This window comes from Hydra vulgaris, chromosome 05 (genome assembly GCF_038396675.1).
Source record: "Hydra vulgaris chromosome 05, alternate assembly HydraT2T_AEP".
NCBI lineage: Eukaryota > Metazoa > Cnidaria > Hydrozoa > Anthoathecata > Hydridae > Hydra > Hydra vulgaris.
Window position 1 is genome coordinate 43,437,556 of NC_088924.1, and position 10,884 is coordinate 43,448,439.

At 24.5% G+C, this 10,884-nt stretch overlaps 2 long non-coding RNA genes across 2 annotated transcripts; both read left to right on the forward strand.

Annotated features, from left to right (window-relative positions):
* Positions 1-461: 461 nt before the first annotated feature.
* On the forward strand, positions 462-1,450 carry LOC136080069 (uncharacterized). Its single transcript, XR_010638429.1, has 2 exons — positions 462-657; positions 1,292-1,450. It is a non-coding gene; the product is annotated as an uncharacterized LOC136080069 (long non-coding RNA).
* Positions 1,451-8,640: 7,190 nt separating this feature from the next.
* On the forward strand, positions 8,641-10,665 carry LOC136080070 (uncharacterized). The gene is made up of 2 exons (XR_010638430.1): positions 8,641-8,769; positions 10,476-10,665. It is a non-coding gene; the product is annotated as an uncharacterized LOC136080070 (long non-coding RNA).
* Positions 10,666-10,884: the final 219 nt, after the last annotated feature.

Genomic DNA, 10,884 nt, shown 5'->3' on the forward strand with positions numbered 1-10,884 from the left:
CAAAATATCGTGTACTTTGGAACTTTTTTTATTCTCAATAAAAACCTATGATTGAAAACTTGGAAAAATATTCTTTATTTTATTTACTATTTTTTTATAATTTAGTTTCAGGGATTTTTTTTTTTGGATATTCCAGGAATACCGGATATTTTTCTGAAATTTATCTTTTTCCAAATATCTGAAAAGTTTTCCATACATGCAAGTTAAAGTATATATTATTGTCATCAAATTGGCTGAATGCAAAATTAAGGGAAAAATTAGGGGGAAAATGTTCTGAATTTTTTCAGGATGATCTCCGCAAACAATTTTCCAAACTTTTTAAATATAATGATTATTTGAAATATGTAGTTTATATATTCATTATTGTAATTACTTTTTATTATACTTTTATAATAATATAATTATTTTTCATTATAGTTTTATAATAATAAAAAAAGTATCAGGGTATAAAATATCTTATAACATCGCAATGCATTTGTGACAAAAATAAAATGTCACATATATAATATTTTATCTAAACATATTATATTATTTTATATCTAAGTTTTATCAATTTAGGTTTAATAAATATATTACAAAGCTTAGTTCAAAATCGTGTAACGTTATGGCAGATAATTCTCATATTGCAACATGCAAAAGATCAAAACCTAATACAAGGTATACTTTTTTTTTTACCCTATTATATAATATTTTAGACTGTCAAATTTGTCGGTGTAATTAATTTAATAATAAATAAGTTATTATAACTTATTTATTATTAAATTTATTAAACTACATGACGAATGATAAGTTCTAAAATAATTTCTTATTAATAATAAAATATTAATGACTAGGAATATCATTCTGTAGTAAGACACAATAGCCTTTTAACTTTTAAAGTTTGAGAAAATTCACTTTTCCCTCTCTTCGTCTTCTTTTGTGATTGCACCCTGTAGCAAGAATTTAATTTAGTTCATATCTTGTTGGAGAATGCAACTTGATTCTGAGTTGAATTTTCAGCACTCGGTATTTATTGGTGACCTAATTTGAAAATACTTTATTATACATACTTTTAGTTTTATACTTAATATATTATATATAATTAGGGATAGATGAGGCTCCTTAGCCGTGGTGAATGTTTCCACAGCAAAAGGAGCCTCAAGGTGAAAATCTCACCATGGGTAGGAAAATCATGATATAAAATTCCCACCATAATGTTGTGTGGTTATGTGGTAACTATTACATTTTTAAAAATTGTTATAATTTTTCTGTGTGTATTCTAAAATTACCATTAATGTTGAAAACTTTGTAGATTACTCATTTAAAGCAACTTCGTGGGCTGTCACCTTTGCATCTAGTGAGTTAATGTATGAACAAGTTAATGCAGAAACATGTGCAAATATAAGAAGATGGAAAACAAAGAAAACAAATTATCATGTTATCACATAATACACAGATGTTATCACATAAGGTGAGTACAGGTCTTTTTCTAATCACGCGCATTAGTTATTAACTTTATATATAGATATATATTTATCTATAGACAGATATTAGATATAGATATATATAGATAAACAATATTTTTTTAGACTTGCATTTTTTATTTTGTACTTTTTTTTTTTATTTATCTGTCGTCTTTTTTGTTATGTCTTTTTTTATTAAATCCTTATTTATTTTTTAGCAATAAGAGTATAAAATTCGAAGGCAAATGACTTTTTTTTTTCTTCAATATTGTATGTAGTATTGTCTTCTTAAAATTATTTAATGATTTTGATAAAAGAAAACAACTAGAAAATCTTGTTGCCAAAACGGTTGGCAACTTACCAAGTAAGATTTGTTTTAAAAGTTTGTGATTTAAGATAATTACTAAATAATCACATTATCTAAGTCTAATCCTAATCATATTATCTAAGTCTAATCTTAATCATATTATACATATAAATAATCATATTATCTAAATCTAAGATTTTATTCGTTTCTTTTCAGCTAAATCTGATTCATTAGATAACTTTTGATACGCACTCTTATAGGAGAAAATATCGACTGAATCGTTAGATTATGTTTGAAGCGTGCTTTTATTGGAGAATATATCAACTGGTTCGTTAGATTAAGTTTGAAGTGCGCTCTTTGTGGATCGAAGCGTGCTCTTCGTAAGTTGCAGATCTATGACTTTGTACTTATTACTTATTCGATATAAGGAGGATATTTTAACAAAAGTTCAGCTTTTATTACAAATTCAAAATGTTTATGTCAAGAACTAATATACTGACTAATAAAACCATGTAATTTAATACGTATTAAATATTTCCTCGACGATGAAATTTTTTTCTTTACACGAATCCAAACACTTCGTTTTTATAAAGCATAATTTTTACTTAAACATTACGTGCAAAAATTAACGTAAAAAGCACGTCTTTAAGACAGTTCATGGGGACCAAAAAGTTACCTAAATCTCACGTGCCAAAAGTAACGTGAAAAACAGGCCCATAAATCATGTGAATTGGTCATTTCATGGGGACCAAAAAGTCAACTAAATGTCACGTGCCGAAAAAACGTGAAATTCACGTATTTGTCACGTCGCTGTGCCTACTGGGTAAATAATGACATGAAAACTAATTATTCTCTAAACCAATTCAAAACAAAACTTAAGCAATTACTTTTGTTAACTATAAATGAATAAAATTTTTTCTAATAAAACTTCTTTATATTAGAAATCAATAATTAATAGTTAATTAATTAATTACTTTAGATTATTAATACATAATTAATCAATAACTGTACATATATTTTTATCATTTTAAATGATAATCTTCTTTTAGAGAAATTTATTTTTTATTCTTGCGTTATTTATTAATCTTTTACTTTTATTTTATACTGTTTATTTGCTTTTACTTAATTGGCAATGAAAAGTATTATAAATATAATTAAATAAGTTAAAAAATAAAATGCTCTACCAATAAAATGTTTTTATATAAAATCATATTTTCTTATTTTTCAAACCAATTCTTAAATGTTATTTTTGTCATTTAATATTTTAATAAATTCTGTTTCTTTTATTTTACAAAGCAATTGGTATATCTTATTTTTTGAAAAACTATAAATTTTAAACGATATGCGATATATTTAAATTTTCTTTTATAATATATATCAGAGATTTTTTTTAGAATTTTCTATTTATTTCGTCATTTTACGCATTTTACAATGTTATCTATAAATTTAAACAAATATATATATAATTACAAGCTGACTGGGGCAATTAGAAGTCAAAATGACTTATCATCAAGCCCCTTTGTGAAATACAAAAAAAAAATACAATTAAATTTTACATCTTCCAATATTACATAAAAGAGTTAAATTAATAAGTTTTAACAAAAAAAAAAAAATTGGTTAAAAATTTTATAAGGTTAAAAAAGAAATTAAAGTTAAAAAAAAAACTTAAAGTTAAAAAAAGAAGAAATTTAAGATAAAGTTTAAATATAAAATGACAAATAAAAAATTACAAATATGTACATATTCGTATACATATTAAAGACAATAAAAAATAAAAAATTAATTCGCTTCATATGCATATACATATTTAATACAATATTAAAATTAAATAAAGTACATAAAAAATTAAAAATACAAAACAATTTCGATTTTTTTTTAAAAAAATGAGAGAATGTACGTAATGTTTAAATATAGTAAGTGTTTTTTTATAGTTCTTTTAAATGTAGCAATAGATTTTATTTTTTTCATATTTTCGTCAAAAACCGAATTTCACAAGCGTGGTCCCCAGCATATAGTCGAGAAGTCAGATTTTTTGAGTGATGTTGGTGAGATGTAGTAATTACTCATTGAATTTCTTGTTTCATATTTATGATTAATTCGAGTGAAACTTTAAAAAAAATATTTTGGAATCATTTCATTTTGAAGTTCAAACATAAATAACAAGTTATAGTATATATTTAGTTTGTATACATTTAGAGCATTTATTTCCTTGAGTAACGGCTCGGCACTTTCGTATCTACTTGCGCCCAAAACTAATCTACTAGCTTGCTTTTGTTTTGTATAAATTTTCAGGAAAGATAAATGATTGTTTGCCCAGGCAATATTACAGAAATATATACATCGAAACTATATTTTATTGTCAAACTATATTTTGTCTAGTAATGACGCATTTTTTGGGGATTAATGATAAGACTAAATTTGTCTTCTTCTAGCCCCGGTCATGTAATTATTTTTTTACGACTGTAAATTTTTTTTATCGGCAAAAGTGTAAATAAAATAAAATAAAAATAAAAAATAAATACTGACATAAAGCTTTATAGAGCAATCAAAATTGTTAGCTCTATCAATTATATAATTTAGATATAAAAAATAATGCTTGAGAAACTCCGCCAACGATGCGAGTTTGGTTAGATAATAAACTTCCTTGACTTATTGACACGTTAAGGGCAGAAATTTAGTCATCCGATTTATTAAACTACCTCTTATGTTAAACAACGCAAGTTTAGTAATAATTTAGGATGAGATACAGGATCAAGTACTTTTTGAGAGTAAATATATACAACATCTTTTGTTCTTTTTTTTTTTTTCGATTGCAAAACTCTTATCATTTACAGATTCTGAACAATTTTTACAGGTAAATCATTTCTTGAGGAAAACATTCTGATAATGACTAGGTTATAATGAGGTAAATACTTTATTATGAGGTAAATACTTTTACAAGTTAATAATTCTTTCTAGATAAAAAGTACATGTGAGTGAAAATAGATCTGTATTATTACGGTATGGTGTCACTCTTTCAAAAAAACTGATGAAACAAAAGCTTTAAGCATTTGTTTAGCTTAAATCTGGCATCAATACAAATAAAATAGAAATTAACAAAAACAAGAAAAAGGTTATTTAAATATTTGGTATTTCTTCGAGATCATAAAATGGTTTTGAATCCTCCCAGTGGGCACGCTAGACGTTGTGTGGACGTCTTTTTTGAACGAATGGACGTCTATTTCAGACGTCGATGAGACGTCCGGTAGACATACCAAATGCAACACAAGACGGCCGTCCATAATGGTCATCTAATGGACTTGGGATATAGACGTCCAATTAATACAAGGTCGTCGCACAGACGTCTTTTGGACGTCCATTGAAATTATTTAAACGTTCAGTTGACCTAAGAATTGATCATGAATTCCATAAACGCCTAATAATCTCTATTGAATAACATAATAGAATGTAGTGATTTTGATAAAATATTGTGCTAAGTAAGGTTCGAAATTTGATATTGTCTCATTACCCAGCCGGCGCAAAACGTTCTAGGACGTCCTATAGACGTAACGTAAACGTCCAGACGTCAGGTGCTCACTGGGTACGACAAAAAACACGACAAGGTAGCAAAACAAATGTAGTATGCTTTAAAAAATATTATACAAAATGATTAAACGTGGAGAAATTTCAGTTTATTTGCAAAATAAACATTTGAAATTCATCAAGCCTTATTTTGCGCTTGATGTTGATTTTTCGTAAATCTCTGTATCGAATACTTTTTATAAATTCCTGATCACGTAATCATTCCTAATAACAATAGAAATACTTAAATTTTCAACCTTGCTCTGCTTTCCACTTTGATTTTTCGTACAATTTTGTATCGTATGCTTCTTATAAGCCGCTGAGCTCATCGTTATCAACGGTACTACTCTAATTGTTTTGTATCGATCAACTTCTATTAAAAGATTTAACAATGGTAAACTATTATTGAATAATAAAACTCAAATTTACAATAAAAGTTTTACTCATCAAGTTCTTCTGAATTATTAAATAAAACTCATAATTCATATAAAAAGTTTTTTTGTATTAAATTAAAAACTTTTTTTAGGTTGTTTTTTTTTTAAACGGTTATTTTTAACTAGAAAACCATGAAAACAAAGCATTTTCAGATTTGGAGCCAGAGTAAAAATCCATTAAACTACGTACACCGCGAACTACAAATTATGTGTTTATGGATTTTTATGGATTTTTATGGATTTTTATGGATTTTTATGGATTTTTTTGGATTGTTATGGATTTTTATGGATTTTTATGGATTTTTATGGATTTTTATGGATTTTTATGGATATTTATGGTTTTTTATGGGTTTTTATGGATTTTTATGGATTTTTATGGATTTTTATGGTTTTTTATGGGTTTTTATGGATTTTTGTGGATTTTTATGGATTTTTGTGGATTTTTGAGCTAAATGGTAAAGTGTAAAAGCTATAATAAAAAAAAGGAAAGAAATTATTAATTTAAATATTAAAGTTCAAAATATTCGATATACTTTTTAAGTGCAATTTACGATTAAATTAGTGTTTATCTATAATTTTTGTACCTTTTAGTTCTTAGTTATCCGATGCAGTGTGTTAGAAGGTTGAGAACATAGCTGCATGGTAAGCGGTAGTATTGTCTACCTACAATTTTGACAAATTTTACATTTTCAATAACACAACATGCAGTTGTGTTACTATCCTTTTAACACAACCATTTGGTATTAAAGAACTAAAAAGTACATAAATTATATAGCAAATGCTAATTATTTGAAATTTGAAATTTTTGCACAAGCAAACAAATACTTTTTCTTTACTACTATTAAACAAACTAAAGTTAATACTCGTACTTAGTTTTACTGAGAATTTGTTTTTTATTTTATTATATTTATTCTAAAAACCAAAAAGTGAAAGGTATTATACAACAAGTTATTGTAAGAATATGTTTTGTTTATTAAATTTATATATGAAATTTATGTAAATATGTATTATTTCGGAGTTTCTGAGTACAATGCGACATTTTTTGATTAAAAAAATATTTTTTAAATTACTCAAAACACACTAATATCCAAGTCAGCATATCTAGTATTGCAAATACTCGGAGTATTCATCACGCATAATATACCGCCGTTGATACCAGAAAAATACGCATTTAGTTTTAAGTTTCGAATTCGAGTTCAATACCACTTATTTATCAAAAATACGTATTTATAATATTTGATCAAAATCGGATATGATATCGTACCCGATTTTGATCAAATATCAACATGTAACGGAAAAACAAAAATCTTTGCTTTAAAGCGCATGCTTAAACTGAAAGTGCGAAAGTATAATTTAAATTAAAAAGTTTTCTCTTGAGAAGTTTAGTATAAAGTTTGTGTCTGGACTGAAAAGAAATAGTCAGGAATACATGAAAAGTTGTATGAAGAGATATCTTTCTGCTAAAGCAGTATCGCATATCTCCAATACAGTTACAGTACTTTTTTGTACTAAAAGAGTTACTGATACTTTATCATAAAAATATTTATTATTACTTTTAAATTTATTTAGTTTTATGAAGTCCTAAATTAATATAATTCAAATATATTATAAATCCTTTCATTTCATACCTTGCATATTTTATTATGTTGATTATTATTTAATTTACATTTCTGTAATGCCAGTACCTTTATTTTGTACTCTTTTAAAAAATTTACAAAAATAATTTAAAATTTCGAGCCAACACTGACATTTTATTGTTGCTAAACGTTAAATTTTATTATAAGGATTGCAGTTCTTTTATCTGTTTTTTGCTTTTTATTCAATAAGTATTTGATTTAAATTAAATATAATTATAGTTTGATATTTTTTTACGAGATATATGTTTATATATACATATATATTCATATATATAAATATATATATGAATCTTTTTTTTGATTTTTTCATGTTATTTTTAAATTTTTTATTCGCGCAATTCACTTTATATATGTTTATAGTTTGCATATATGTTTATATTATGTTCAAAGTTAAAAAGGTTTTGATAAACATATGTATGTAGTAATATGTGTTATGTAATTGTTTTATAAATGTGTCATTAAAATAGAGTAAAATGTATCTATTGTGTATATAAATATTATATGAGGTGTTTGTTTATGTTATATAAAGTTGAATAAATGTATTGTGTTTTATAGTTATTATGTATGTTTATATTATGTTGTTTCCATGTTTTCAAAGTGTGCGACTTGTTATTAAAGTTGTAAAGTTTTAAAGTTGTTATTTATGTTACTAACGTTGTTACATTTGGCTTTCCTTAATGTTGGTGTCTATTGTTAAAAGTTATAAGTGGTTTTATTATAGAAACTCACTGCTTTTAATCATTCACTAAAAGCCACTCCAGAAAAATCATTTTGCCGTATATACATTTTGTTTCTCAATTTAAATTTTTAGAACCATGAAGTACAAACATGATTTGTTGTCTAAAAGCTAACATGAAATAACAATATTTAACAACTACTCTCTTATCATGACATCTTATCTCTATCAGATATATTGATTTTCGATTCATATTTGATTTTTTTCTTTGTATTTACTTATCAATTACATTTTTTCATTTCAGATTTATTATATCATGGATTTATGCGATATAAAAGAACAAATGTATGTAAATTTTTATGAATTTTTTCTAGGCTTTTCTAAATGTGTTTCTTATTCACATTTTATTTTACAAGCAAGGTCTGCAAGCAAATTTGAGCTGAAAATTTTTTTTAGCTTTTAAGGAGAATTGGCATTATTCTTTGTTTTATTTAATTTGTTTAAATACAGTAGTTCTAAAAACAAATGTTTGTTTGTTCTTGGTTTTTTACTTATATGTTTTCAGATTCTTATAAACGAGGCAACTCAGCTAAGCAAGTTTTTTTTTTTTTTTAGTGCTATTGGAAAGAGCTGAAAGTTATTTTTTAGAGTGATTAAAAAGAACTGAAGTGTTTTTTAGTTAATTCACACGGTGTAACTGATACTAGTTTGAGTAAGTTTACTATTTTGTTTTATTTTATATTGGATTTATTTTATATTTGATATATATTATATTAGATATATATTTTGTGTATTTAACATGAAAAACTGACTGTAATTTGTTGACACAAAAGTTTATAAACTTAAATCTGCCTTTTTTTTTTCAGTATATATATATTTATATATATATATATATATATATATATATATATATATATATATATATATATATATATATATATATATATATATATATATTTATATATGTATATATATATATATATATATATATATATATATATATATATATGTATTTATATATATATATATATATATATATATATATATATATATATATATATATATATATATATATATATTGTGCATTGTAGATTCTTTGTTAAATTAAAAATAATTGATGTAAATAAATATTGTTTAATGTTTTTGATAAACGACTTATGTATGTAAACATATAAAAAGATATGGATTTCAATAAATCTCAAGTTTAAATAAAGTCTTTGATTAGAAAAGATCACTATTTGTAAGATTCTTTTACGTTCATTTATTCAATTGTAACAATAGTAAGATTACTGGTAATATGATAACAGTGAAATTGAAATAGATAGTATTAGGTTCAACAAATTTATTAATGTAATATTATTTATAGTAACAATTAACACTTTTAAATCTAAATAATTTTTTTTTTTTTTATAATTTCTATCATAATTGTGTTTTTTTTTTTTACTTTTTTTTTAATTTGTCTATCCTTTGTCATCTTTTGATTAGTTAGCTAACTGTTGAAACATAGTTTTAATTTTTGTAAATTTAGTATGATATGAAATTTACTCTATTAATCATTAGTCAACAGTTAGAGAGAAGCTGGAGCCTAATTAAGAAATGCTAGAAATTAGCTTTTAATCAAGGTAAAAATAATTTTGTTTATTGGTAACATAATAAAACCAGTTACTAGTATTTATTCCGTGCTTTTAATCATTTGTTAACATGCTGCTTTGGAAACACTTTCTTTCTCTCTCTCTAAGATGAGTGGGAGATTTAATAAAACTTATGTAATTACTGAGCTCTTACGTATTTCTTAATACCACAAATGATAATGACCATTTATAAGAAATATTTTACCAGTTGCTTGCTATTTTATGATATAGTTGCTCAAATTGTTTAACTATAATTGTCCCTTGGTTGTTCAAATATTGTAATAAAATCTTCTTATTCCAAGTATTTAAGTTGATAAAATATCTTATTAAGTTGTGGTGTTATTTGCCAGCGTTACTATAGTAACAATGTATTCATTGTGTTGTCTAGCCTTTTTATAATCTTTTTTAATTATTCTGTAGACAGAATATATGAACCTGTCATTTCGAAAAGGACATAAGTCCAAAACTTTTAGCAGTTAGTTTATAAGTTTGAATTAAAAATTTCTGTATGATTTATGTTTTTTTTATAAAAAATAAAAAATACATAAATTATATACGTTCATTATTTATCTATTTTTATGTTTAATTTCTTTAGCAACCTAGGCATTATTTTAATAAAAATCATATTTTTGTTGATTTTGAAAAGTTTTAGTAAATGGACTTGTGCCCTTTTCGAAATGACAGGTTCATATATTTTCTCTTATTATTATCCTAATTCTACTAACAATAAAATGCAAATAGTACTTTTGTTATTAAAAATTGTAATTTTTTTCATGTCTTTTTTTAGGTATTTGCAGGCTTTCCTTGACTTTCCTTTTCTCGCACTTGTGTTGTGACAGATTTTAAAAAGAACTCAACTGATGTTAATGCGGTCTTTATGTCGTTACCTATAAGCAATGAAGTTGCTGATACGGAGTCAAAGTTAAAATATTTATAGATAAATTTGTATTTAATATTTTAGATAACATATCAAGTTATTAATGTGTTTTTATTGTTATTAATGATTTAATAACTCATAACCCGTATTACGGATTGCTTACTGCTAGTCATTATCATTATGTTATGAACTTATATTAGTTAATAAAATTGTATTGAATACTCTCTGATTATCGTGTTTTATACGTGTTTAAATGCGAGTTTGATACTCAGTAGGCGTCGTATTGTATACCTGTCTTTATACGCATCTGATGTCTATT